This window comes from Scomber japonicus, chromosome 3 (assembly GCF_027409825.1).
Source record: "Scomber japonicus isolate fScoJap1 chromosome 3, fScoJap1.pri, whole genome shotgun sequence".
NCBI classification, from domain to species: domain Eukaryota; kingdom Metazoa; phylum Chordata; class Actinopteri; order Scombriformes; family Scombridae; genus Scomber; species Scomber japonicus.
In genome coordinates this window covers 5,018,019-5,041,801 of record NC_070580.1, presented here as the reverse complement: position 1 = coordinate 5,041,801, position 23,783 = coordinate 5,018,019, and the positions used below count along the sequence as shown (strand labels likewise).

General features: G+C 50.5%; 45 non-coding genes across 45 annotated transcripts; 18 read left to right on the top strand and 27 right to left on the bottom strand.

Moving 5' to 3' along the window:
• Positions 1-209: 209 nt before the first annotated feature.
• On the bottom strand, positions 210-280 carry trnag-gcc (transfer RNA glycine (anticodon GCC)). The gene has a single exon. It is a non-coding gene; the product is annotated as a tRNA-Gly (tRNA).
• A 124-nt stretch (positions 281-404) lies between these two features.
• trnal-cag (transfer RNA leucine (anticodon CAG)) lies at positions 405-487 on the top strand. Its single transcript has one exon. It is a non-coding gene; the product is annotated as a tRNA-Leu (tRNA).
• A 208-nt stretch (positions 488-695) lies between these two features.
• Positions 696-766, bottom strand: trnag-gcc (transfer RNA glycine (anticodon GCC)). Its single transcript has one exon. It is a non-coding gene; the product is annotated as a tRNA-Gly (tRNA).
• A 759-nt stretch (positions 767-1,525) lies between these two features.
• On the bottom strand, positions 1,526-1,596 carry trnag-gcc (transfer RNA glycine (anticodon GCC)). Its single transcript has one exon. It is a non-coding gene; the product is annotated as a tRNA-Gly (tRNA).
• A 124-nt stretch (positions 1,597-1,720) lies between these two features.
• Positions 1,721-1,803, top strand: trnal-cag (transfer RNA leucine (anticodon CAG)). The gene has a single exon. It is a non-coding gene; the product is annotated as a tRNA-Leu (tRNA).
• A 208-nt stretch (positions 1,804-2,011) lies between these two features.
• Positions 2,012-2,082, bottom strand: trnag-gcc (transfer RNA glycine (anticodon GCC)). The gene has a single exon. It is a non-coding gene; the product is annotated as a tRNA-Gly (tRNA).
• A 759-nt stretch (positions 2,083-2,841) lies between these two features.
• trnag-gcc (transfer RNA glycine (anticodon GCC)) lies at positions 2,842-2,912 on the bottom strand. Its single transcript has one exon. It is a non-coding gene; the product is annotated as a tRNA-Gly (tRNA).
• A 124-nt stretch (positions 2,913-3,036) lies between these two features.
• On the top strand, positions 3,037-3,119 carry trnal-cag (transfer RNA leucine (anticodon CAG)). Its single transcript has one exon. It is a non-coding gene; the product is annotated as a tRNA-Leu (tRNA).
• A 208-nt stretch (positions 3,120-3,327) lies between these two features.
• Positions 3,328-3,398, bottom strand: trnag-gcc (transfer RNA glycine (anticodon GCC)). The gene has a single exon. It is a non-coding gene; the product is annotated as a tRNA-Gly (tRNA).
• A 759-nt stretch (positions 3,399-4,157) lies between these two features.
• Positions 4,158-4,228, bottom strand: trnag-gcc (transfer RNA glycine (anticodon GCC)). The gene has a single exon. It is a non-coding gene; the product is annotated as a tRNA-Gly (tRNA).
• A 125-nt stretch (positions 4,229-4,353) lies between these two features.
• trnal-cag (transfer RNA leucine (anticodon CAG)) lies at positions 4,354-4,436 on the top strand. Its single transcript has one exon. It is a non-coding gene; the product is annotated as a tRNA-Leu (tRNA).
• Positions 4,437-4,640: 204 nt separating this feature from the next.
• trnag-gcc (transfer RNA glycine (anticodon GCC)) lies at positions 4,641-4,711 on the bottom strand. The gene has a single exon. It is a non-coding gene; the product is annotated as a tRNA-Gly (tRNA).
• A 759-nt stretch (positions 4,712-5,470) lies between these two features.
• On the bottom strand, positions 5,471-5,541 carry trnag-gcc (transfer RNA glycine (anticodon GCC)). The gene has a single exon. It is a non-coding gene; the product is annotated as a tRNA-Gly (tRNA).
• Positions 5,542-5,666: 125 nt separating this feature from the next.
• Positions 5,667-5,749, top strand: trnal-uag (transfer RNA leucine (anticodon UAG)). The gene has a single exon. It is a non-coding gene; the product is annotated as a tRNA-Leu (tRNA).
• Positions 5,750-5,953: 204 nt separating this feature from the next.
• Positions 5,954-6,024, bottom strand: trnag-gcc (transfer RNA glycine (anticodon GCC)). The gene has a single exon. It is a non-coding gene; the product is annotated as a tRNA-Gly (tRNA).
• A 759-nt stretch (positions 6,025-6,783) lies between these two features.
• trnag-gcc (transfer RNA glycine (anticodon GCC)) lies at positions 6,784-6,854 on the bottom strand. Its single transcript has one exon. It is a non-coding gene; the product is annotated as a tRNA-Gly (tRNA).
• Positions 6,855-6,978: 124 nt separating this feature from the next.
• On the top strand, positions 6,979-7,061 carry trnal-cag (transfer RNA leucine (anticodon CAG)). The gene has a single exon. It is a non-coding gene; the product is annotated as a tRNA-Leu (tRNA).
• Positions 7,062-7,266: 205 nt separating this feature from the next.
• Positions 7,267-7,337, bottom strand: trnag-gcc (transfer RNA glycine (anticodon GCC)). Its single transcript has one exon. It is a non-coding gene; the product is annotated as a tRNA-Gly (tRNA).
• A 759-nt stretch (positions 7,338-8,096) lies between these two features.
• trnag-gcc (transfer RNA glycine (anticodon GCC)) lies at positions 8,097-8,167 on the bottom strand. Its single transcript has one exon. It is a non-coding gene; the product is annotated as a tRNA-Gly (tRNA).
• Positions 8,168-8,292: 125 nt separating this feature from the next.
• trnal-uag (transfer RNA leucine (anticodon UAG)) lies at positions 8,293-8,375 on the top strand. Its single transcript has one exon. It is a non-coding gene; the product is annotated as a tRNA-Leu (tRNA).
• Positions 8,376-8,579: 204 nt separating this feature from the next.
• On the bottom strand, positions 8,580-8,650 carry trnag-gcc (transfer RNA glycine (anticodon GCC)). Its single transcript has one exon. It is a non-coding gene; the product is annotated as a tRNA-Gly (tRNA).
• A 759-nt stretch (positions 8,651-9,409) lies between these two features.
• On the bottom strand, positions 9,410-9,480 carry trnag-gcc (transfer RNA glycine (anticodon GCC)). Its single transcript has one exon. It is a non-coding gene; the product is annotated as a tRNA-Gly (tRNA).
• Positions 9,481-9,604: 124 nt separating this feature from the next.
• trnal-cag (transfer RNA leucine (anticodon CAG)) lies at positions 9,605-9,687 on the top strand. The gene has a single exon. It is a non-coding gene; the product is annotated as a tRNA-Leu (tRNA).
• Positions 9,688-9,892: 205 nt separating this feature from the next.
• On the bottom strand, positions 9,893-9,963 carry trnag-gcc (transfer RNA glycine (anticodon GCC)). Its single transcript has one exon. It is a non-coding gene; the product is annotated as a tRNA-Gly (tRNA).
• Positions 9,964-10,722: 759 nt separating this feature from the next.
• trnag-acc (transfer RNA glycine (anticodon ACC)) lies at positions 10,723-10,793 on the bottom strand. Its single transcript has one exon. It is a non-coding gene; the product is annotated as a tRNA-Gly (tRNA).
• Positions 10,794-10,918: 125 nt separating this feature from the next.
• trnal-cag (transfer RNA leucine (anticodon CAG)) lies at positions 10,919-11,001 on the top strand. Its single transcript has one exon. It is a non-coding gene; the product is annotated as a tRNA-Leu (tRNA).
• A 354-nt stretch (positions 11,002-11,355) lies between these two features.
• Positions 11,356-11,426, bottom strand: trnag-gcc (transfer RNA glycine (anticodon GCC)). Its single transcript has one exon. It is a non-coding gene; the product is annotated as a tRNA-Gly (tRNA).
• A 125-nt stretch (positions 11,427-11,551) lies between these two features.
• On the top strand, positions 11,552-11,634 carry trnal-cag (transfer RNA leucine (anticodon CAG)). The gene has a single exon. It is a non-coding gene; the product is annotated as a tRNA-Leu (tRNA).
• A 1,034-nt stretch (positions 11,635-12,668) lies between these two features.
• Positions 12,669-12,739, bottom strand: trnag-gcc (transfer RNA glycine (anticodon GCC)). The gene has a single exon. It is a non-coding gene; the product is annotated as a tRNA-Gly (tRNA).
• A 124-nt stretch (positions 12,740-12,863) lies between these two features.
• Positions 12,864-12,946, top strand: trnal-cag (transfer RNA leucine (anticodon CAG)). Its single transcript has one exon. It is a non-coding gene; the product is annotated as a tRNA-Leu (tRNA).
• A 204-nt stretch (positions 12,947-13,150) lies between these two features.
• On the bottom strand, positions 13,151-13,221 carry trnag-gcc (transfer RNA glycine (anticodon GCC)). The gene has a single exon. It is a non-coding gene; the product is annotated as a tRNA-Gly (tRNA).
• Positions 13,222-14,176: 955 nt separating this feature from the next.
• trnal-cag (transfer RNA leucine (anticodon CAG)) lies at positions 14,177-14,259 on the top strand. The gene has a single exon. It is a non-coding gene; the product is annotated as a tRNA-Leu (tRNA).
• Positions 14,260-14,463: 204 nt separating this feature from the next.
• Positions 14,464-14,534, bottom strand: trnag-gcc (transfer RNA glycine (anticodon GCC)). Its single transcript has one exon. It is a non-coding gene; the product is annotated as a tRNA-Gly (tRNA).
• A 759-nt stretch (positions 14,535-15,293) lies between these two features.
• Positions 15,294-15,364, bottom strand: trnag-gcc (transfer RNA glycine (anticodon GCC)). The gene has a single exon. It is a non-coding gene; the product is annotated as a tRNA-Gly (tRNA).
• Positions 15,365-15,488: 124 nt separating this feature from the next.
• On the top strand, positions 15,489-15,571 carry trnal-cag (transfer RNA leucine (anticodon CAG)). Its single transcript has one exon. It is a non-coding gene; the product is annotated as a tRNA-Leu (tRNA).
• A 204-nt stretch (positions 15,572-15,775) lies between these two features.
• trnag-gcc (transfer RNA glycine (anticodon GCC)) lies at positions 15,776-15,846 on the bottom strand. Its single transcript has one exon. It is a non-coding gene; the product is annotated as a tRNA-Gly (tRNA).
• A 955-nt stretch (positions 15,847-16,801) lies between these two features.
• trnal-cag (transfer RNA leucine (anticodon CAG)) lies at positions 16,802-16,884 on the top strand. The gene has a single exon. It is a non-coding gene; the product is annotated as a tRNA-Leu (tRNA).
• Positions 16,885-17,088: 204 nt separating this feature from the next.
• Positions 17,089-17,159, bottom strand: trnag-gcc (transfer RNA glycine (anticodon GCC)). Its single transcript has one exon. It is a non-coding gene; the product is annotated as a tRNA-Gly (tRNA).
• A 968-nt stretch (positions 17,160-18,127) lies between these two features.
• trnal-cag (transfer RNA leucine (anticodon CAG)) lies at positions 18,128-18,210 on the top strand. The gene has a single exon. It is a non-coding gene; the product is annotated as a tRNA-Leu (tRNA).
• Positions 18,211-19,440: 1,230 nt separating this feature from the next.
• On the top strand, positions 19,441-19,523 carry trnal-cag (transfer RNA leucine (anticodon CAG)). Its single transcript has one exon. It is a non-coding gene; the product is annotated as a tRNA-Leu (tRNA).
• A 354-nt stretch (positions 19,524-19,877) lies between these two features.
• On the bottom strand, positions 19,878-19,948 carry trnag-gcc (transfer RNA glycine (anticodon GCC)). Its single transcript has one exon. It is a non-coding gene; the product is annotated as a tRNA-Gly (tRNA).
• Positions 19,949-20,073: 125 nt separating this feature from the next.
• trnal-cag (transfer RNA leucine (anticodon CAG)) lies at positions 20,074-20,156 on the top strand. The gene has a single exon. It is a non-coding gene; the product is annotated as a tRNA-Leu (tRNA).
• A 1,219-nt stretch (positions 20,157-21,375) lies between these two features.
• Positions 21,376-21,458, top strand: trnal-cag (transfer RNA leucine (anticodon CAG)). The gene has a single exon. It is a non-coding gene; the product is annotated as a tRNA-Leu (tRNA).
• Positions 21,459-21,662: 204 nt separating this feature from the next.
• On the bottom strand, positions 21,663-21,733 carry trnag-gcc (transfer RNA glycine (anticodon GCC)). The gene has a single exon. It is a non-coding gene; the product is annotated as a tRNA-Gly (tRNA).
• An 833-nt stretch (positions 21,734-22,566) lies between these two features.
• Positions 22,567-22,637, bottom strand: trnag-ucc (transfer RNA glycine (anticodon UCC)). The gene has a single exon. It is a non-coding gene; the product is annotated as a tRNA-Gly (tRNA).
• Positions 22,638-23,783: the final 1,146 nt, after the last annotated feature.

Here is a 23,783-nt window from a genome sequence, read left to right as displayed (position 1 = left end):
ACAGGAGCTACAGCGATTGACTAGCACTCACCCAGTCGGATCAGATAGTCAGTCAGTGGTTAGCTCAGCGCCAACGGCAGTTTACCAACTGCCTTGTCGCGTGACGCTGCAATGGACTGTTGCAGTATTTGCAGCTATCGTCCATAGCTAGTACAGTTTTCTGCAAAGGTTCTACTTCTGTCATGCGACGGAGAGTGAAAACTTGCTGCTGCATTGGCCGGGAATCGAACCCGGGCCTCCCGCGTGGCAGGCGAGAATTCTACCACTGAACCACCAATGCTTGACGACCTGCCCATTGTGGACTGACACGGCGTCAGGATGAACTTGACTTGTTTGCGGCAAGCGCAATTTCGCCAAGACCAGAAGTACTGGCTCAGAAAATGCAATTGGGCTGGGTGACTTAAGTCAGGATGGCCGAGCGGTCTAAGGCGCTGCGTTCAGGTCGCAGTCTCCCCTGGAGGCGTGGGTTCGAATCCCACTTCTGACAAAAGCCTTTTGGCTTGACTTTGGACCGTGTAATGCAAACTCCACATGCATTGATAGGCCAAGAATTTGCCCTTAGTTGGTTACTGGCTGGCTGTCTGTCATGTCACACAGTACAAGTTTCGCGGAGCAGGAGGAAGTGTAACACTCACAGCTCAGTGGCCAGTCTATATTTAAAAAGTGTCCTCCGTTGCCTAAGTAAAAGCCATTTCTGCATTGGCCGGGAATCGAACCCGGGCCTCCCGCGTGGCAGGCGAGAATTCTACCACTGAACCACCAATGCTCGATCACTGGGTAAAATCGACAACGAAACGCGGGCGATGTCAAGACACATCTGCCCGTTGGCCAGTTTCTAGTCCGTTTATTCCACACCTCAACCAAAGAGGTGTAGTGGTGCTTCTCCGCAGGGATACCGTGCATACTCATTTCCGGGCAGGGGATTTCGCCACCCATCCAAAAGGTCCAAGAGTTCAGTAGGTATTAGTGTCCATTTTGAGGAACAAGCCTTCAGCTAGTCATGTTGCAGCCTGTCGCATACTGAGACTTGTGTTTACTAGGGACAGAGACTTTCGTTCCCTGACTTCAGCCTCTTAGACAAGGGCTTCCTCCCAAGCATGCCAATTACCTCACTAAATCTACGGTACAAATGCATACTTTGAGTGAACTGTGTGAACTCATTTTGCCGTTAGTGTCCGAGCGAGGCCAGCAAGTAGATTGCTGGTGTGGTGCTAAGTGGTGACACTTAGCAATATTGAAAGCTCTGAGGAGTTCAATTCCCCTCCTCAGTGACTTTGCAGTGGAACAAAAGGTGTGCAAGGGGGAAAACAACGAGTACAGGAGCTACAGCGATTGACTAGCACTCACCCAGTCGGATCAGATAGTCAGTCAGTGGTTAGCTCAGCGCCAACGGCAGTTTACCAACTGCCTTGTCGCGTGACGCTGCAATGGACTGTTGCAGTATTTGCAGCTATCGTCCATAGCTAGTACAGTTTTCTGCAAGGGTTCTACTTCTGTCATGCGACGGAGAGTGAAAACTTGCTGCTGCATTGGCCGGGAATCGAACCCGGGCCTCCCGCGTGGCAGGCGAGAATTCTACCACTGAACCACCAATGCTTGACGACCTGCCCATTGTGGACTGACACGGCGTCAGGATGAACTTGACTTGTTTGCGGCAAGCGCAATTTCGCCAAGACCAGAAGTACTGGCTCAGAAAATGCAATTGGGCTGGGTGACTTAAGTCAGGATGGCCGAGCGGTCTAAGGCGCTGCGTTCAGGTCGCAGTCTCCCCTGGAGGCGTGGGTTCGAATCCCACTTCTGACAAAAGCCTTTTGGCTTGACTTTGGACCGTGTAATGCAAACTCCACATGCATTGATAGGCCAAGAATTTGCCCTTAGTTGGTTACTGGCTGGCTGTCTGTCATGTCACACAGTACAAGTTTCGCGGAGCAGGAGGAAGTGTAACACTCACAGCTCAGTGGCCAGTCTATATTTAAAAAGTGTCCTCCGTTGCCTAAGTAAAAGCCATTTCTGCATTGGCCGGGAATCGAACCCGGGCCTCCCGCGTGGCAGGCGAGAATTCTACCACTGAACCACCAATGCTCGATCACTGGGTAAAATCGACAACGAAACGCGGGCGATGTCAAGACACATCTGCCCGTTGGCCAGTTTCTAGTCCGTTTATTCCACACCTCAACCAAAGAGGTGTAGTGGTGCTTCTCCGCAGGGATACCGTGCATACTCATTTCCGGGCAGGGGATTTCGCCACCCATCCAAAAGGTCCAAGAGTTCAGTAGGTATTAGTGTCCATTTTGAGGAACAAGCCTTCAGCTAGTCATGTTGCAGCCTGTCGCATACTGAGACTTGTGTTTACTAGGGACAGAGACTTTCGTTCCCTGACTTCAGCCTCTTAGACAAGGGCTTCCTCCCAAGCATGCCAATTACCTCACTAAATCTACGGTACAAATGCATACTTTGAGTGAACTGTGTGAACTCATTTTGCCGTTAGTGTCCGAGCGAGGCCAGCAAGTAGATTGCTGGTGTGGTGCTAAGTGGTGACACTTAGCAATATTGAAAGCTCTGAGGAGTTCAATTCCCCTCCTCAGTGACTTTGCAGTGGAACAAAAGGTGTGCAAGGGGGAAAACAACGAGTACAGGAGCTACAGCGATTGACTAGCACTCACCCAGTCGGATCAGATAGTCAGTCAGTGGTTAGCTCAGCGCCAACGGCAGTTTACCAACTGCCTTGTCGCGTGACGCTGCAATGGACTGTTGCAGTATTTGCAGCTATCGTCCATAGCTAGTACAGTTTTCTGCAAGGGTTCTACTTCTGTCATGCGACGGAGAGTGAAAACTTGCTGCTGCATTGGCCGGGAATCGAACCCGGGCCTCCCGCGTGGCAGGCGAGAATTCTACCACTGAACCACCAATGCTTGACGACCTGCCCATTGTGGACTGACACGGCGTCAGGATGAACTTGACTTGTTTGCGGCAAGCGCAATTTCGCCAAGACCAGAAGTACTGGCTCAGAAAATGCAATTGGGCTGGGTGACTTAAGTCAGGATGGCCGAGCGGTCTAAGGCGCTGCGTTCAGGTCGCAGTCTCCCCTGGAGGCGTGGGTTCGAATCCCACTTCTGACAAAAGCCTTTTGGCTTGACTTTGGACCGTGTAATGCAAACTCCACATGCATTGATAGGCCAAGAATTTGCCCTTAGTTGGTTACTGGCTGGCTGTCTGTCATGTCACACAGTACAAGTTTCGCGGAGCAGGAGGAAGTGTAACACTCACAGCTCAGTGGCCAGTCTATATTTAAAAAGTGTCCTCCGTTGCCTAAGTAAAAGCCATTTCTGCATTGGCCGGGAATCGAACCCGGGCCTCCCGCGTGGCAGGCGAGAATTCTACCACTGAACCACCAATGCTCGATCACTGGGTAAAATCGACAACGAAACGCGGGCGATGTCAAGACACATCTGCCCGTTGGCCAGTTTCTAGTCCGTTTATTCCACACCTCAACCAAAGAGGTGTAGTGGTGCTTCTCCGCAGGGATACCGTGCATACTCATTTCCGGGCAGGGGATTTCGCCACCCATCCAAAAGGTCCAAGAGTTCAGTAGGTATTAGTGTCCATTTTGAGGAACAAGCCTTCAGCTAGTCATGTTGCAGCCTGTCGCATACTGAGACTTGTGTTTACTAGGGACAGAGACTTTCGTTCCCTGACTTCAGCCTCTTAGACAAGGGCTTCCTCCCAAGCATGCCAATTACCTCACTAAATCTACGGTACAAATGCATACTTTGAGTGAACTGTGTGAACTCATTTTGCCGTTAGTGTCCGAGCGAGGCCAACAAGTAGATTGCTGGTGTGGTGCTAAGTGGTGACACTTAGCAATATTGAAAGCTCTGAGGAGTTCAATTCCCCTCCTCAGTGACTTTGCAGTGGAACAAAAGGTGTGCAAGGGAGAAAACAACGAGTACAGGAGCCACAGCGATTGACTAGCACTCACCCAATCGGATCAGATAGTCAGTCAGTGGTTAGCTCAGCGCCAACGGCAGTTTACCAACTGCCTTGTCGCGTGACGCTGCAATGGACTGTTGCAGTATTTGCAGCTATCGTCCATAGCTAGTACAGTTTTCTGCAAGGGTTCTACTTCTGTCATGCGACGGAGAGTGAAAACCTGCTGCTGCATTGGCCGGGAATCGAACCCGGGCCTCCCGCGTGGCAGGCGAGAATTCTACCACTGAACCACCAATGCTTGACGACCTCGCCCATTGTGGACTGACACGGCGTCAGGATGAACTTGACTTGTTTGCGGCAAGCGCAATTTCGCCAAGACCAGAAGTACTGGCTCAGAAAATGCAATTGGGCTGGGTGACTTAAGTCAGGATGGCCGAGCGGTCTAAGGCGCTGCGTTCAGGTCGCAGTCTCCCCTGGAGGCGTGGGTTCGAATCCCACTTCTGACAAAAGCCTTTTGGCTTGACTTTGGACCGTGTAATGCAAACTCCACATGCATTGATAGGCCAAGAATTTGCCCTTAGTTGGTTACTGGCTGTCTGTCATGTCACACAGTACAAGTTTCGCGGAGCAGGAGGAAGTGTAACACTCACAGCTCAGTGGCCAGTCTATATTTAAAAAGTGTCCTCCGTTGCCTAAGTAAAAGCCATTTCTGCATTGGCCGGGAATCGAACCCGGGCCTCCCGCGTGGCAGGCGAGAATTCTACCACTGAACCACCAATGCTCGATCACCGGGTAAAATCGACAACGAAACGCGGGCGATGTCAAGACACATCTGCCCGTTGGCCAGTTTCTAGTCCGTTTATTCCACACCTCAACCAAGGAGGTGTAGTGGTGCTTCTCCGCAGGGATACCGTGCATACTCATTTCTGGGCAGGGGATTTCGCCACCCATCCAAAAGGTCCAAGAGTTCAGTAGGTATTAGTGTCCATTTTGAGGAACAAGCCTTCAGCTAGTCATGTTGCAGCCTGTCGCATACTGAGACTTGTGTTTACTAGGGACAGAGACTTTCGTTCCCTGACTTCAGCCTCTTAGACAAGGGCTTCCTCCCAAGCATGCCAATTACCTCACTAAATCTACGGTACAAATGCATACTTTGAGTGAACTGTGTGAACTCATTTTGCCGTTAGTGTCCGAGCGAGGCCAGCAAGTAGATTGCTGGTGTGGTGCTAAGTGGTGACACTTAGCAATATTGAAAGCTCTGAGGAGTTCAATTCCCCTCCTCAGTGACTTTGCAGTGGAACAAAAGGTGTGCAAGGGGGAAAACAACGAGTACAGGAGCTACAGCGATTGACTAGCACTCACCCAGTCGGATCAGATAGTCAGTCAGTGGTTAGCTCAGCGCCAACGGCAGTTTACCAACTGCCTTGTCGCGTGACGCTGCAATGGACTGTTGCAGTATTTGCAGCTATCGTCCATAGCTAGTACAGTTTTCTGCAAGGGTTCTACTTCTGTCATGCGACAGAGAGTGAAAACTTGCTGCTGCATTGGCCGGGAATCGAACCCGGGCCTCCCGCGTGGCAGGCGAGAATTCTACCACTGAACCACCAATGCTTGACGACCTCGCCCATTGTGGACTGACAGGGCGTCAGGATGAACTTGACTTGTTTGCGGCAAGCGCAATTTCGCCAAGACCAGAAGTACTGGCTCAGAAAATGCAATTGGGCTGGGTGACTTAAGTCAGGATGGCCGAGCGGTCTAAGGCGCTGCGTTTAGGTCGCAGTCTCCCCTGGAGGCGTGGGTTCGAATCCCACTTCTGACAAAAGCCTTTTGGCTTGACTTTGGACCGTGTAATGCAAACTCCACATGCATTGATAGGCCAAGAATTTGCCCTTAGTTGGTTACTGGCTGTCTGTCATGTCACACAGTACAAGTTTCGCGGAGCAGGAGGAAGTGTAACACTCACAGCTCAGTGGCCAGTCTATATTTAAAAAGTGTCCTCCGTTGCCTAAGTAAAAGCCATTTCTGCATTGGCCGGGAATCGAACCCGGGCCTCCCGCGTGGCAGGCGAGAATTCTACCACTGAACCACCAATGCGCGATCACTGGGTAAAATCGACAACGAAACGCGGGCGATGTCAAGACACATCTGCCCGTTGGCCAGTTTCTAGTCCGTTTATTCCACACCTCAACCAAAGAGGTGTAGTGGTGCTTCTCCGCAGGTACACCGTGCATACTCATTTCTGGGCAGGGGATTTCGCCACCCATCCAAAAGGTCCAAGAGTTCAGTAGGTATTAGTGTCCATTTTGAGGAACAAGCCTTCAGCTAGTCATGTTGCAGCCTGTCGCATACTGAGACTTGTGTTTACTAGGGACAGAGACTTTCGTTCCCTGACTTCAGCCTCTTAGACAAGGGCTTCCTCCCAAGCATGCCAATTACCTCACTAAATCTACGGTACAAATGCATACTTTGAGTGAACTGTGTGAACTCATTTTGCCGTTAGTGTCCGAGCGAGGCCAGCAAGTAGATTGCTGGTGTGGTGCTAAGTGGTGACACTTAGCAATATTGAAAGCTCTGAGGAGTTCAATTCCCCTCCTCAGTGACTTTGCAGTGGAACAAAAGGTGTGCAAGGGGGAAAACAACGAGTACAGGAGCTACAGCGATTGACTAGCACTCACCCAGTCGGATCAGATAGTCAGTCAGTGGTTAGCTCAGCGCCAACGGCAGTTTACCAACTGCCTTGTCGCGTGACGTTGAAATAGACTGTTGCAGTATTTGCAGCTATCGTCCATAGCTAGTACAGTTTTCTGCAAGGGTTCTACTTCTGTCATGCGACGGAGAGTGAAAACTTGCTGCTGCATTGGCCGGGAATCGAACCCGGGCCTCCCGCGTGGCAGGCGAGAATTCTACCACTGAACCACCAATGCTTGACGACCTGCCCATTGTGGACTGACACGGCGTCAGGATGAACTTGACTTGTTTGCGGCAAGCGCAATTTCGCCAAGACCAGAAGTACTGGCTCAGAAAATGCAATTGGGCTGGGTGACTTAAGTCAGGATGGCCGAGCGGTCTAAGGCGCTGCGTTCAGGTCGCAGTCTCCCCTGGAGGCGTGGGTTCGAATCCCACTTCTGACAAAAGCCTTTTGGCTTGACTTTGGACCGTGTAATGCAAACTCCACATGCATTGATAGGCCAAGAATTTGCCCTTAGTTGGTTACTGGCTGTCTGTCATGTCACACAGTACAAGTTTCGCGGAGCAGGAGGAAGTGTAACACTCACAGCTCAGTGACCAGTCTATATTTAAAAAGTGTCCTCCGTTGCCTAAGTAAAAGGCCATTTCTGCATTGGCCGGGAATCGAACCCGGGCCTCCCGCGTGGCAGGCGAGAATTCTACCACTGAACCACCAATGCTCGATCAGTGGGTAAAATCGACAACGAAACGCGGGCGATGTCAAGACACATCTGCCCGTTGGCCAGTTTCTAGTCCGTTTATTCCACACCTCAACCAAAGAGGTGTAGTGGTGCTTCTCCGCAGGGATACCGTGCATACTCATTTCCGGGCAGGGGATTTCGCCACCCATCCAAAAGGTCCAAGAGTTCAGTAGGTATTAGTGTCCATTTTGAGGAACAAGCCTTCAGCTAGTCATGTTGCAGCCTGTCGCATACTGAGACTTGTGTTTACTAGGGACAGAGACTTTCGTTCCCTGACTTCAGCCTCTTAGACAAGGGCTTCCTCCCAAGCATGCCAATTACCTCACTAAATCTACGGTACAAATGCATACTTTGAGTGAACTGTGTGAACTCATTTTGCCGTTAGTGTCCGAGCGAGGCCAGCAAGTAGATTGCTGGTGTGGTGCTAAGTGGTGACACTTAGCAATATTGAAAGCTCTGAGGAGTTCAATTCCCCTCCTCAGTGACTTTGCAGTGGAACAAAAGGTGTGCAAGGGGGAAAACAACGAGTACAGGAGCTACAGCGATTGACTAGCACTCACCCAGTCGGATCAGATAGTCAGTCAGTGGTTAGCTCAGCGCCAACGGCAGTTTACCAACTGCCTTGTCGCGTGACGCTGCAATGGACTGTTGCAGTATTTGCAGCTATCGTCCATAGCTAGTACAGTTTTCTGCAAGGGTTCTACTTCTGTCATGCGACGGAGAGTGAAAACTTGCTGCTGCATTGGCCGGGAATCGAACCCGGGCCTCCCGCGTGGCAGGCGAGAATTCTACCACTGAACCACCAATGCTTGACGACCTCGCCCATTGTGGACTGACAGGGCGTCAGGATGAACTTGACTTGTTTGCGGCAAGCGCAATTTCGCCAAGACCAGAAGTACTGGCTCAGAAAATGCAATTGGGCTGGGTGACTTAAGTCAGGATGGCCGAGCGGTCTAAGGCGCTGCGTTTAGGTCGCAGTCTCCCCTGGAGGCGTGGGTTCGAATCCCACTTCTGACAAAAGCCTTTTGGCTTGACTTTGGACCGTGTAATGCAAACTCCACATGCATTGATAGGCCAAGAATTTGCCCTTAGTTGGTTACTGGCTGTCTGTCATGTCACACAGTACAAGTTTCGCGGAGCAGGAGGAAGTGTAACACTCACAGCTCAGTGGCCAGTCTATATTTAAAAAGTGTCCTCCGTTGCCTAAGTAAAAGCCATTTCTGCATTGGCCGGGAATCGAACCCGGGCCTCCCGCGTGGCAGGCGAGAATTCTACCACTGAACCACCAATGCGCGATCACTGGGTAAAATCGACAACGAAACGCGGGCGATGTCAAGACACATCTGCCCGTTGGCCAGTTTCTAGTCCGTTTATTCCACACCTCAACCAAAGAGGTGTAGTGGTGCTTCTCCGCAGGTACACCGTGCATACTCATTTCTGGGCAGGGGATTTCGCCACCCATCCAAAAGGTCCAAGAGTTCAGTAGGTATTAGTGTCCATTTTGAGGAACAAGCCTTCAGCTAGTCATGTTGCAGCCTGTCGCATACTGAGACTTGTGTTTACTAGGGACAGAGACTTTCGTTCCCTGACTTCAGCCTCTTAGACAAGGGCTTCCTCCCAAGCATGCCAATTACCTCACTAAATCTACGGTACAAATGCATACTTTGAGTGAACTGTGTGAACTCATTTTGCCGTTAGTGTCCGAGCGAGGCCAGCAAGTAGATTGCTGGTGTGGTGCTAAGTGGTGACACTTAGCAATATTGAAAGCTCTGAGGAGTTCAATTCCCCTCCTCAGTGACTTTGCAGTGGAACAAAAGGTGTGCAAGGGGGAAAACAACGAGTACAGGAGCTACAGCGATTGACTAGCACTCACCCAGTCGGATCAGATAGTCAGTCAGTGGTTAGCTCAGCGCCAACGGCAGTTTACCAACTGCCTTGTCGCGTGACGTTGAAATAGACTGTTGCAGTATTTGCAGCTATCGTCCATAGCTAGTACAGTTTTCTGCAAGGGTTCTACTTCTGTCATGCGACGGAGAGTGAAAACTTGCTGCTGCATTGGCCGGGAATCGAACCCGGGCCTCCCGCGTGGCAGGCGAGAATTCTACCACTGAACCACCAATGCTTGACGACCTGCCCATTGTGGACTGACACGGCGTCAGGATGAACTTGACTTGTTTGCGGCAAGCGCAATTTCGCCAAGACCAGAAGTACTGGCTCAGAAAATGCAATTGGGCTGGGTGACTTAAGTCAGGATGGCCGAGCGGTCTAAGGCGCTGCGTTCAGGTCGCAGTCTCCCCTGGAGGCGTGGGTTCGAATCCCACTTCTGACAAAAGCCTTTTGGCTTGACTTTGGACCGTGTAATGCAAACTCCACATGCATTGATAGGCCAAGAATTTGCCCTTAGTTGGTTACTGGCTGTCTGTCATGTCACACAGTACAAGTTTCGCGGAGCAGGAGGAAGTGTAACACTCACAGCTCAGTGGCCAGTCTATATTTAAAAAGTGTCCTCCGTTGCCTAAGTAAAAGGCCATTTCTGCATTGGCCGGGAATCGAACCCGGGCCTCCCGCGTGGCAGGCGAGAATTCTACCACTGAACCACCAATGCTCGATCAGTGGGTAAAATCGACAACGAAACGCGGGCGATGTCAAGACACATCTGCCCGTTGGCCAGTTTCTAGTCCGTTTATTCCACACCTCAACCAAAGAGGTGTAGTGGTGCTTCTCCGCAGGGATACCGTGCATACTCATTTCCGGGCAGGGGATTTCGCCACCCATCCAAAAGGTCCAAGAGTTCAGTAGGTATTAGTGTCCATTTTGAGGAACAAGCCTTCAGCTAGTCATGTTGCAGCCTGTCGCATACTGAGACTTGTGTTTACTAGGGACAGAGACTTTCGTTCCCTGACTTCAGCCTCTTAGACAAGGGCTTCCTCCCAAGCATGCCAATTACCTCACTAAATCTACGGTACAAATGCATACTTTGAGTGAACTGTGTGAACTCATTTTGCCGTTAGTGTCCGAGCGAGGCCAGCAAGTAGATTGCTGGTGTGGTGCTAAGTGGTGACACTTAGCAATATTGAAAGCTCTGAGGAGTTCAATTCCCCTCCTCAGTGACTTTGCAGTGGAACAAAAGGTGTGCAAGGGGGAAAACAACGAGTACAGGAGCTACAGCGATTGACTAGCACTCACCCAGTCGGATCAGATAGTCAGTCAGTGGTTAGCTCAGCGCCAACGGCAGTTTACCAACTGCCTTGTCGCGTGACGCTGCAATGGACTGTTGCAGTATTTGCAGCTATCGTCCATAGCTAGTACAGTTTTCTGCAAGGGTTCTACTTCTGTCATGCGACGGAGAGTGAAAACTTGCTGCTGCATTGGCCGGGAATCGAACCCGGGCCTCCCGCGTGGTAGGCGAGAATTCTCCCACTGAACCACCAATGCTTGACGACCTCGCCCATTGTGGACTGACACGGCGTCAGGATGAACTTGACTTGTTTGCGGCAAGCGCAATTTCGCCAAGACCAGAAGTACTGGCTCAGAAAATGCAATTGGGCTGGGTGACTTAAGTCAGGATGGCCGAGCGGTCTAAGGCGCTGCGTTCAGGTCGTAGTCTCCCCTGGAGGCGTGGGTTCGAATCCCACTTCTGACAAAAGCCTTTTGGCTTGACTTTGGACCGTGTAATGCAAACTCCACATGCATTGATAGGCCAAGAATTTGCCCTTAGTTGGTTACTGGCTGTCTGTCATGTCACACAGTACAAGTTTCGCGGAGTAGGAGGAAGTGTAACACTCACAGCTCAGTGGCCAGTCTATATTTAAAAAGTGTCCTCCGTTGCCAGATAGTCAGTCAGTGGTTAGCTCAGCGCCAACGGCAGTTTACCAACTGCCTTGTCGCGTGACGCTGCAATGGACTGTTGCAGTATTTGCAGCTATCGTCCATAGCTAGTACAGTTTTCTGCAAGGGTTCTACTTCTGTCATGCGACGGAGAGTGAAAACTTGCTGCTGCATTGGCCGGGAATCGAACCCGGGCCTCCCGCGTGGCAGGCGAGAATTCTACCACTGAACCACCAATGCTTGACGACCTCGCCCATTGTGGACTGACAGGGCGTCAGGATGAACTTGACTTGTTTGCGGCAAGCGCAATTTCGCCAAGACCAGAAGTACTGGCTCAGAAAATGCAATTGGGCTGGGTGACTTAAGTCAGGATGGCCGAGCGGTCTAAGGCGCTGCGTTCAGGTCGCAGTCTCCCCTGGAGGCGTGGGTTCGAATCCCACTTCTGACAAAAGCCTTTTGGCTTGACTTTGGACCGTGTAATGCAAACTCCACATGCATTGATAGGCCAAGAATTTGCCCTTAGTTGGTTACTGGCTGTCTGTCATGTCACACAGTACAAGTTTCGCGGAGCAGGAGGAAGTGTAACACTCACAGCTCAGTGGCCAGTCTATATTTAAAAAGTGTCCTCCGTTGCCTAAGTAAAAGCCATTTCTGCATTGGCCGGGAATCGAACGCGGGCCTCCCGCGTGGCAGGCGAGAATTCTACCACTGAACCACCAATGCTCGATCACCGGGTAAAATCGACAACGAAACGCGGGCGATGTCAAGACACATCTGCCCGTTGGCCAGTTTCTAGTCCGTTTATTCCACACCTCAACCAAAGAGGTGTAGTGGTGCTTCTCCGCAGGGATACCGTGCATACTCATTTCTGGGCAGGGGATTTCGCCACCCATCCAAAAGGTCCAAGAGTTCAGTAGGTATTAGTGTCCATTTTGAGGAACAAGCCTTCAGCTAGTCATGTTGCAGCCTGTCGCATACTGAGACTTGTGTTTACTAGGGACAGAGACTTTCGTTCCCTGACTTCAGCCTCTTAGACAAGGGCTTCCTCCCAAGCATGCCAATTACCTCACTAAATCTACGGTACAAATGCATACTTTGAGTGAACTGTGTGAACTCATTTTGCCGTTAGTGTCCGAGCGAGGCCAGCAAGTAGATTGCTGGTGTGGTGCTAAGTGGTGACACTTAGCAATATTGAAAGCTCTGAGAAGTTCAATTCCCCTCCTCAGTGACTTTGCAGTGGAACAAAAGGTGTGCAAGGGGGAAAACAACGAGTACAGGAGCTACAGCGATTGACTAGCACTCACCCAGTCGGATCAGATAGTCAGTCAGTGGTTAGCTCAGCGCCAACGGCAGTTTACCAACTGCCTTGTCGCGTGACGTTGAAATAGACTGTTGCAGTATTTGCAGCTATCGTCCATAGCTAGTACAGTTTTCTGCAAGGGTTCTACTTCTGTCATGCGACGGAGAGTGAAAACTTGCTGCTGCATTGGCCGGGAATCGAACCCGGGCCTCCCGCGTGGCAGGCGAGAATTCTACCACTGAACCACCAATGCTTGACGACCTGCCCATTGTGGACTGACACGGCGTCAGGATGAACTTGACTTGTTTGCGGCAAGCGCAATTTCGCCAAGACCAGAAGTACTGGCTCAGAAAATGCAATTGGGCTGGGTGACTTAAGTCAGGATGGCCGAGCGGTCTAAGGCGCTGCGTTCAGGTCGCAGTCTCCCCTGGAGGCGTGGGTTCGAATCCCACTTCTGACAAAAGCCTTTTGGCTTGACTTTGGACCGCGTAATGCAAACTCCACATGCATTGATAGGCCAAGAATTTGCCCTTAGTTGGTTACTGGCTGTCTGTCATGTCACACAGTACAAGTTTCGCGGAGCAGGAGGAAGTGTAACACTCACAGCTCAGTGGCCAGTCTATATTTAAAAAGTGTCCTCCGTTGCCTAAGTAAAAGCCATTTCTGCATTGGCCGGGAATCGAACCCGGGCCTCCCGCGTGGCAGGCGAGAATTCTACCACTGAACCACCAATGCTCGATCACCGGGTAAAATCGACAACGAAACGCGGGCGATGTCAAGACACATCTGCCCGTTGGCCAGTTTCTAGTCCGTTTATTCCACACCTCAACCAAAGAGGTGTAGTGGTGCTTCTCCGCAGGGATACCGTGCATACTCATTTCCGGGCAGGGGATTTCGCCACCCATCCAAAAGGTCCAAGAGTTCAGTAGGTATTAGTGTCCATTTTGAGGAACAAGCCTTCAGCTAGTCATGTTGCAGCCTGTCGCATACTGAGACTTGTGTTTACTAGGGACAGAGACTTTCATTCCCTGACTTCAGCCTCTTAGACAAGGGCTTCCTCCCAAGCATGCCAATTACCTCACTAAATCTACGGTACAAATGCATACTTTGAGTGAACTGTGTGAACTCATTTTGCCGTTAGTGTCCGAGCGAGGCCAGCAAGTAGATTGCTGGTGTGGTGCTAAGTGGTGACACTTAGCAATATTGAAAGCTCTGAGGAGTTCAATTCCCCTCCTCAGTGACTTTGCAGTGGAACAAAAGGTGTGCAAGGGGGAAAACAACGAGTACAGGAGCTACAGCGATTGACTAGCACTCACCCAGTCGGATCAGATAGTCAGTCAGTGGTTAGCTCAGCGCCAACGGCAGTTTACCAACTGCCTTGTCGCGTGACGCTGCAATGGACTGTTGCAGTATTTGCAGCTATCGTCCATAGCTAGTACAGTTTTCTGCAAGGGTTCTACTTCTGTCATGCGACGGAGAGTGAAAACTTGCTGCTGCATTGGCCGGGAATCGAACCCGGGCCTCCCGCGTGGCAGGCGAGAATTCTCCCACTGAACCACCAATGCTTGACGACCTCGCCCATTGTGGACTGACACGGTGTCAGGATGAACTTGACTTGTTTGCGGCAAGCGCAATTTCGCCAAGACCAGAAGTACTGGCTCAGAAAATGCAATTGGGCTGGGTGACTTAAGTCAGGATGGCCGAGCGGTCTAAGGCGCTGCGTTCAGGTCGCAGTCTCCCCTGGAGGCGTGGGTTCGAATTCCACTTCTGACAAAAGCCTTTTGGCTTGACTTTGGACCGTGTAATGCAAACTCCACATGCATTGATAGGCCAAGAATTTGCCCTTAGTTGGTTACTGGCTGTCTGTCATGTCACACAGTACAAGTTTCGCGGAGCAGGAGGAAGTGTAACACTCACAGCTCAGTGGCCAGTCTATATTTAAAAAGTGTCCTCCGTTGCCTAAGTAAAAGCCATTTCTGCATTGGCCGGGAATCGAACCCGGGCCTCCCGCGTGGCAGGCGAGAATTCTACCACTGAACCACCAATGCGCGATCACTGGGTAAAATCGACAACGAAACGCGGGCGATGTCAAGACACATCTGCCCGTTGGCCAGTTTCTAGTCCGTTTATTCCACACCTCAACCAAAGAGGTGTAGTGGTGCTTCTCCGCAGGGATACCGTGCATACTCATTTCTGGGCAGGGGATTTCGCCACCCATCCAAAAGGTCCAAGAGTTCAGTAGGTATTAGTGTCCATTTTGAGGAACAAGCCTTCAGCTAGTCATGTTGCAGCCTGTCGCATACTGAGACTTGTGTTTACTAGGGACAGAGACTTTCGTTCCCTGACTTCAGCCTCTTAGACAAGGGCTTCCTCCCAAGCATGCCAATTACCTCACTAAATCTACGGTACAAATGCATACTTTGAGTGAACTGTGTGAACTCATTTTGCCGTTAGTGTCCGAGCGAGGCCAGCAAGTAGATTGCTGGTGTGGTGCTAAGTGGTGACACTTAGCAATATTGAAAGCTCTGAGGAGTTCAATTCCCCTCCTCAGTGACTTTGCAGTGGAACAAAAGGTGTGCAAGGGGGAACACAACGAGTACAGGAGCTACAGCGATTGACTAGCACTCACCCAGTCGGATCAGATAGTCAGTCAGTGGTTAGCTCAGCGCCAACGGCAGTTTACCAACTGCCTTGTCGCGTGACGCTGCAATGGACTGTTGCAGTATTTGCAGCTATCGTCCATAGCTAGTACAGTTTTCTGCAAGGGTTCTACTTCTGTCATGCGACGGAGAGTGAAAACTTGCTGCTGCATTGGCCGGGAATCGAACCCGGGCCTCCCGCGTGGCAGGCGAGAATTCTACCACTGAACCACCAATGCTTGACGACCTGCCCATTGTGGACTGACACGGCGTCAGGATGAACTTGACTTGTTTGCGGCAAGCGCAATTTCGCCAAGACCAGAAGTACTGGCTCAGAAAATGCAATTGGGCTGGGTGACTTAAGTCAGGATGGCCGAGCGGTCTAAGGCGCTGCGTTCAGGTCGCAGTCTCCCCTGGAGGCGTGGGTTCGAATCCCACTTCTGACAAAAGCCTTTTGGCTTGACTTTGGACCGCGTAATGCAAACTCCACATGCATTGATAGGCCAAGAATTTGCCCTTAGTTGGTTACTGGCTGTCTGTCATGTCACACAGTACAAGTTTCGCGGAGCAGGAGGAAGTGTAACACTCACAGCTCAGTGGCCAGTCTATATTTAAAAAGTGTCCTCCGTTGCCTAAGTAAAAGCCATTTCTGCATTGGCCGGGAATCGAACCCGGGCCTCCCGCGTGGCAGGCGAGAATTCTACCACTGAACCACCAATGCTCGATCACCGGGTAAAATCGACAACGAAACGCGGGCGATGTCAAGACACATCTGCCCGTTGGCCAGTTTCTAGTCCGTTTATTCCACACCTCAACCAAAGAGGTGTAGTGGTGCTTCTCCGCAGGGATACCGTGCATACTCATTTCCGGGCAGGGGATTTCGCCACCCATCCAAAAGGTCCAAGAGTTCAGTAGGTATTAGTGTCCATTTTGAGGAACAAGCCTTCAGCTAGTCATGTTGCAGCCTGTCGCATACTGAGACTTGTGTTTACTAGGGACAGAGACTTTCATTCCCTGACTTCAGCCTCTTAGACAAGGGCTTCCTCCCAAGCATGCCAATTACCTCACTAAATCTACGGTACAAATGCATACTTTGAGTGAACTGTGTGAACTCATTTTGCCGTTAGTGTCCGAGCGAGGCCAGCAAGTAGATTGCTGGTGTGGTGCTAAGTGGTGACACTTAGCAATATTGAAAGCTCTGAGGAGTTCAATTCCCCTCCTCAGTGACTTTGCAGTGGAACAAAAGGTGTGCAAGGGGGAAAACAACGAGTACAGGAGCTACAGCGATTGACTAGCACTCACCCAGTCGGATCAGATAGTCAGTCAGTGGTTAGCTCAGCGCCAACGGCAGTTTACCAACTGCCTTGTCGCGTGACGCTGCAATGGACTGTTGCAGTATTTGCAGCTATCGTCCATAGCTAGTACAGTTTTCTGCAAGGGTTCTACTTCTGTCATGCGACGGAGAGTGAAAACTTGCTGCTGCATTGGCCGGGAATCGAACCCGGGCCTCCCGCGTGGCAGGCGAGAATTCTCCCACTGAACCACCAATGCTTGACGACCTCGCCCATTGTGGACTGACACGGTGTCAGGATGAACTTGACTTGTTTGCGGCAAGCGCAATTTCGCCAAGACCAGAAGTACTGGCTCAGAAAATGCAATTGGGCTGGGTGACTTAAGTCAGGATGGCCGAGCGGTCTAAGGCGCTGCGTTCAGGTCGCAGTCTCCCCTGGAGGCGTGGGTTCGAATCCCACTTCTGACAAAAGCCTTTTGGCTTGACTTTGGACCGTGTAATGCAAACTCCACATGCATTGATAGGCCAAGAATTTGCCCTTAGTTGGTTACTGGCTGTCTGTCATGTCACACAGTACAAGTTTCGCGGAGCAGGAGGAAGTGTAACACTCACAGCTCAGTGGCCAGTCTATATTTAAAAAGTGTCCTCCGTTGCCTAAGTAAAAGCCATTTCTGCATTGGCCGGGAATCGAACCCGGGCCTCCCGCGTGGCAGGCGAGAATTCTACCACTGAACCACCAATGCGCGATCACTGGGTAAAATCGACAACGAAACGCGGGCGATGTCAAGACACATCTGCCCGTTGGCCAGTTTCTAGTCCGTTTATTCCACACCTCAACCAAAGAGGTGTAGTGGTGCTTCTCCGCAGGGATACCGTGCATACTCATTTCTGGGCAGGGGATTTCGCCACCCATCCAAAAGGTCCAAGAGTTCAGTAGGTATTAGTGTCCATTTTGAGGAACAAGCCTTCAGCTAGTCATGTTGCAGCCTGTCGCATACTGAGACTTGTGTTTACTAGGGACAGAGACTTTCGTTCCCTGACTTCAGCCTCTTAGACAAGGGCTTCCTCCCAAGCATGCCAATTACCTCACTAAATCTACGGTACAAATGCATACTTTGAGTGAACTGTGTGAACTCATTTTGCCGTTAGTGTCCGAGCGAGGCCAGCAAGTAGATTGCTGGTGTGGTGCTAAGTGGTGACACTTAGCAATATTGAAAGCTCTGAGGAGTTCAATTCCCCTCCTCAGTGACTTTGCAGTGGAACAAAAGGTGTGCAAGGGGGAAAACAACGAGTACAGGAGCTACAGCGATTGACTAGCACTCACCCAGTCGGATCAGATAGTCAGTCAGTGGTTAGCTCAGCGCCAACGGCAGTTTACCAACTGCCTTGTCGCGTGACGCTGCAATGGACTGTTGCAGTATTTGCAGCTATCGTCCATAGCTAGTACAGTTTTCTGCAAGGGTTCTACTTCTGTCATGCGACGGAGAGTGAAAACTTGCTGCTGCATTGGCCGGGAATCGAACCCGGGCCTCGAACCCGGGCCTCCCGCGTGGCAGGCGAGAATTCCACGACTGAACCACCAATGCTTGACGACCTCGCCCATTGTGGACTGACACGGCGTCAGGATGAACTTGACTTGTTTGCGGCAAGCGCAATTTCGCCAAGACCAGAAGTACTGGCTCAGAAAATGCAATTGGGCTGGGTGACTTAAGTCAGGATGGCCGAGCGGTCTAAGGCGCTGCGTTCAGGTCGCAGTCTCCCCTGGAGGCGTAGGTTCGAATCCCACTTCTGACAAAAGCCTTTTGGCTTGACTTTGGACCGTGTAATGCAAACTCCACATGCATTGATAGGCCAAGAATTTGCCCTTAGTTGGTTACTGGCTGTCTGTCATGTCACACAGTACAAGTTTCGCGGAGCAGGAGGAAGTGTAACACTCACAGCTCAGTGGCCAGTCTATATTTAAAAAGTGTCCTCCGTTGCCTAAGTAAAAGCCATTTCTGCATTGGCCGGGAATCGAACCCCGGCCTCCCGCGTGGCAGGCGAGAATTCTACCACTGAACCACCAATGCGCGATCACTGGGTAAAATCGACAACGAAACGCGGGCGATGTCAAGACACATCTGCCCGTTGGCCAGTTTCTAGTCCGTTTATTCCACACCTCAACCAAAGAGGTGTAGTGGTGCTTCTCCGCAGGGATACCGTGCATACTCATTTCTGGGCAGGGGATTTCGCCACCCATCCAAAAGGTCCAAGAGTTCAGTAGGTATTAGTGTCCATTTTGAGGAACAAGCCTTCAGCTAGTCATGTTGCAGCCTGTCGCATACTGAGACTTGTGTTTACTAGGGACAGAGACTTTCGTTCCCTGACTTCAGCCTCTTAGACAAGGGCTTCCTCCCAAGCATGCCAATTACCTCACTAAATCTACGGTACAAATGCATACTTTGAGTGAACTGTGTGAACTCATTTTGCCGTTAGTGTCCGAGCGAGGCCAGCAAGTAGATTGCTGGTGTGGTGCTAAGTGGTGACACTTAGCAATATTGAAAGCTCTGAGGAGTTCAATTCCCCTCCTCAGTGACTTTGCAGTGGAACAAAAGGTGTGCAAGGGGGAACACAACGAGTACAGGAGCTACAGCGATTGACTAGCACTCACCCAGTCGGATCAGATAGTCAGTCAGTGGTTAGCTCAGCGCCAACGGCAGTTTACCAACTGCCTTGTCGCGTGACGCTGCAATGGACTGTTGCAGTATTTGCAGCTATCGTCCATAGCTAGTACAGTTTTCTGCAAGGGTTCTACTTCTGTCATGCGACGGAGAGTGAAAACTTGCTGCTGCATTGGCCGGGAATCGAACCCGGGCCTCCCGCGTGGCAGGCGAGAATTCTCCCACTGAACCACCAATGCTTGACGACCTCGCCCATTGTGGACTGACACGGCGTCAGGATGAACTTGACTTGTTTGCGGCAAGCGCAATTTCGCCAAGACCAGAAGTACTGGCTCAGAAAATGCAATTGGGCTGGGTGACTTAAGTCAGGATGGCCGAGCGGTCTAAGGCGCTGCGTTCAGGTCGCAGTCTCCCCTGGAGGCGTGGGTTCGAATCCCACTTCTGACAAAAGCCTTTTGGCTTGACTTTGGACCGTGTAATGCAAACTCCACATGCATTGATAGGCCAAGAATTTGCCCTTAGTTGGTTACTGGCTGTCTGTCATGTCACACAGTACAAGTTTCGCGGAGCAGGAGGAAGTGTAACACTCACAGCTCAGTGGCCAGTCTATATTTAAAAAGTGTCCTCCGTTGCCAGATAGTCAGTCAGTGGTTAGCTCAGCGCCAACGGCAGTTTACCAACTGCCTTGTCGCGTGACGCTGCAATGGACTGTTGCAGTATTTGCAGCTATCGTCCATAGCTAGTACAGTTTTCTGCAAGGGTTCTACTTCTGTCATGCGACGGAGAGTGAAAACTTGCTGCTGCATTGGCCGGGAATCGAACCCGGGCCTCCCGCGTGGCAGGCGAGAATTCTACCACTGAACCACCAATGCTTGACGACCTCTCCCATTGTGGACTGACACGGCGTCAGGATGAACTTGACTTGTTTGCGGCAAGCGCAATTTCGCCAAGACCAGAAGTACTGGCTCAGAAAATGCAATTGGGCTGGGTGACTTAAGTCAGGATGGCCGAGCGGTCTAAGGCGCTGCGTTCAGGTCGCAGTCTCCCCTGGAGGCGTAGGTTCGAATCCCACTTCTGACAAAAGCCTTTTGGCTTGACTTTGGACCGTGTAATGCAAACTCCACATGCATTGATAGGCCAAGAATTTGCCCTTAGTTGGTTACTGGCTGTCTGTCATGTCACACAGTACAAGTTTCGCGGAGCAGGAGGAAGTGTAACACTCACAGCTCAGTGGCCAGTCTATATTTAAAAAGTGTCCTCCGTTGCCTAAGTAAAAGCCATTTCTGCATTGGCCGGGAATCGAACCCCGGCCTCCCGCGTGGCAGGCGAGAATTCTACCACTGAACCACCAATGCGCGATCACTGGGTAAAATCGACAACGAAACGCGGGCGATGTCAAGACACATCTGCCCGTTGGCCAGTTTCTAGTCCGTTTATTCCACACCTCAACCAAAGAGGTGTAGTGGTGCTTCTCCGCAGGGATACCGTGCATACTCATTTCTGGGCAGGGGATTTCGCCACCCATCCAAAAGGTCCAAGAGTTCAGTAGGTATTAGTGTCCATTTTGAGGAACAAGCCTTCAGCTAGTCATGTTGCAGCCTGTCGCATACTGAGACTTGTGTTTACTAGGGACAGAGACTTTCGTTCCCTGACTTCAGCCTCTTAGACAAGGGCTTCCTCCCAAGCATGCCAATTACCTCACTAAATCTACGGTACAAATGCATACTTTGAGTGAACTGTGTGAACTCATTTTGCCGTTAGTGTCCGAGCGAGGCCAGCAAGTAGATTGCTGGTGTGGTGCTAAGTGGTGACACTTAGCAATATTGAAAGCTCTGAGGAGTTCAATTCCCCTCCTCAGTGACTTTGCAGTGGAACAAAAGGTGTGCAAGGGGGAACACAACGAGTACAGGAGCTACAGCGATTGACTAGCACTCACCCAGTCGGATCAGATAGTCAGTCAGTGGTTAGCTCAGCGCCAACGGCAGTTTACCAACTGCCTTGTCGCGTGACGCTGCAATGGACTGTTGCAGTATTTGCAGCTATCGTCCATAGCTAGTACAGTTTTCTGCAAGGGTTCTACTTCTGTCATGCGACGGAGAGTGAAAACTTGCTGCTGCATTGGCCGGGAATCGAACCCGGGCCTCCCGAGAATTCTACCACTGAACCACCAATGCTTGACGACCTCGCCCATTGTGGACTGACACGGCGTCAGGATGAACTTGACTTGTTTGCGGCAAGCGCAATTTCGCCAAGACCAGAAGTACTGGCTCAGAAAATGCAATTGGGCTGGGTGACTTAAGTCAGGATGGCCGAGCGGTCTAAGGCGCTGCGTTCAGGTCGCAGTCTCCCCTGGAGGCGTGGGTTCGAATCCCACTTCTGACAAAAGCCTTTTGGCTTGACTTTGGACCGTGTAATGCAAACTCCACATGCAATGATAGGCCAAGAATTTGCCCTTAGTTGGTTACTGGCTGTCTGTCATGTCACACAGTACAAGTTTCGCGGAGCAGGAGGAAGTGTAACACTCACAGCTCAGTGGCCAGTCTATATTTAAAAAGTGTCCTCCGTTGCCTAAGTAAAAGCCATTTCTGCATTGGCCGGGAATCGAACCCGGGCCTCCCGCGTGGCAGGCGAGAATTCTACCACTGAACCACCAATGCTCGATCACTGGGTAAAATCGACAACGAAACGCGGGCGATGTCAAGACACATCTGCCCGTTGGCCAGTTTCTAGTCCGTTTATTCCACACCTCAACCAAAGAGGTGTAGTGGTGCTTCTCCGCAGGGATACCGTGCATACTCATTTCTGGGCAGGGGATTTCGCCACCCATCCAAAAGGTCCAAGAGTTCAGTAGGTATTAGTGTCCATTTTGAGGAACAAGCCTTCAGCTAGTCATGTTGCAGCCTGTCGCATACTGAGACTTGTGTTTACTAGGGACAGAGACTTTCGTTCCCTGACTTCAGCCTCTTAGACAAGGGCTTCCTCCCAAGCATGCCAATTACCTCACTAAATCTACGGTACAAATGCATACTTTGAGTGAACTGTGTGAACTCATTTTACCGTTAGTGTCCGAGCGAGGCCAGCAAGTAGATTGCTGGTGTGGTGCTAAGTGGTGACACTTAGCAATATTGAAAGCTCTGAGGAGTTCAATTCCCCTCCTCAGTGACTTTGCAGTGGAACAAAAGGTGTGCAAGGGGGAAAACAACGAGCACAGGAGCTACAGCGATTGACTAGCACTCACCCAGTCGGATCAGATAGTCAGTCAGTGGTTAGCTCAGCGCCAACGGCAGTTTACCAACTGCCTTGTCGCGTGACGCTGCAATGGACTGTTGCAGTATTTGCAGCTATCGTCCATAGCTAGTACAGTTTTCTGCAAGGGTTCTACTTCTGTCATGCGACGGAGAGTGAAAACTTGCTGCTATCGTCCATAGCTAGTACAGTTTTCTGCAAGGGTTCTACTTCTGTCATGCGACGGAGAGTGAAAACTTGCTGCTGCATTGGCCGGGAATCGAACCCGGGCCTCCCGCATGGAAGGCGAGAATTCTACCACTGAACCACCAATGCTCTATCACTGAGTAAAATCGACAATGAAACGCGGGCGATGTCAAGACACATCTGCCCGTTGGCCAGTTTCTCGTCTGTTTATTCCACACCTCAACCAAGAGGTGTAGTGGTGCTTCTCCGCAGGGATACCGTGCATACTCATTTCTGGGCAGGGGATTTCGCCACCCATCCAAAAGGTCCAAGAGTTAAGAAGGTATTAAGGTCCATTTTGAGGAACAGCTGATCATGTTGCAACCTGTTGCATATTCTTTTACGTTTACTTCAGATACAGACTCTTCCTTCCCAATGTCAGCCTCTCAGTTAATTTGTCTTCGAATATAACCCAGATCCTTTTTTGTGATAAAGACTGATGAAAGAATGAGGGAATGTGGGATTGCATTGAGTTACATAAGATTGCAGAGTCTAACCACAACTTGACTTCACGTCTGGAAGGACGTCTAAAATCTCAAAGATATGCTTTGCCAAGCACTCTGGGCCTTATATTGTGTGAACTGGCGCTTAAGCTGCATCATTTTACAAGTGAAAGTGTGTTGATTTATGAACAAAATGTAGATTAGAAATCTGCAAAGATGATCCTGAGTTGACTTACAAAATGACCTACAAAAAGATGTGTTTGTTCCTTATTTGGTACAGTACTGCCGTGTCTGTTGCTGTCATGTGATTACTGGTAAAGCCAGACATATAAATGTATTTAACTCCTTAAAGATGTGTGTAGTTGTATTGCTTGATTTTAGGATAGGATAACTTGATTTTAGGAAAGTGAGGACATTTTAGAAAATATAATTGGTTTTGGGGAGAAATTTACATGTTGGGTTTAGAGTCAGTTTAGGGATAGGGGTAGAATTAGGCATTTAGTGACGGTTAAGATTAGGGTTAGGGGATAAATGAGGACATTTTGGGAAAGTGGCGACATTTTTACTAGTCCTCTCTTTTGGACACACCATCAAATGGCTGCTTGAGGATTCAGACTTGGTTTTAGGGAGAAAGTTAGACTCAGGTTTAGATTCAGTTTAGGGTTAAGGCTGATTTATACTTCTGCGTCGGAACGACGGAGTACCTACAGCATACCTACACAGAGCTCTCTGCGTCGACGCAGACACCTACGCCGTCGCCGTAAAAATCCTAACTACGCGTCCCAGCAACGCG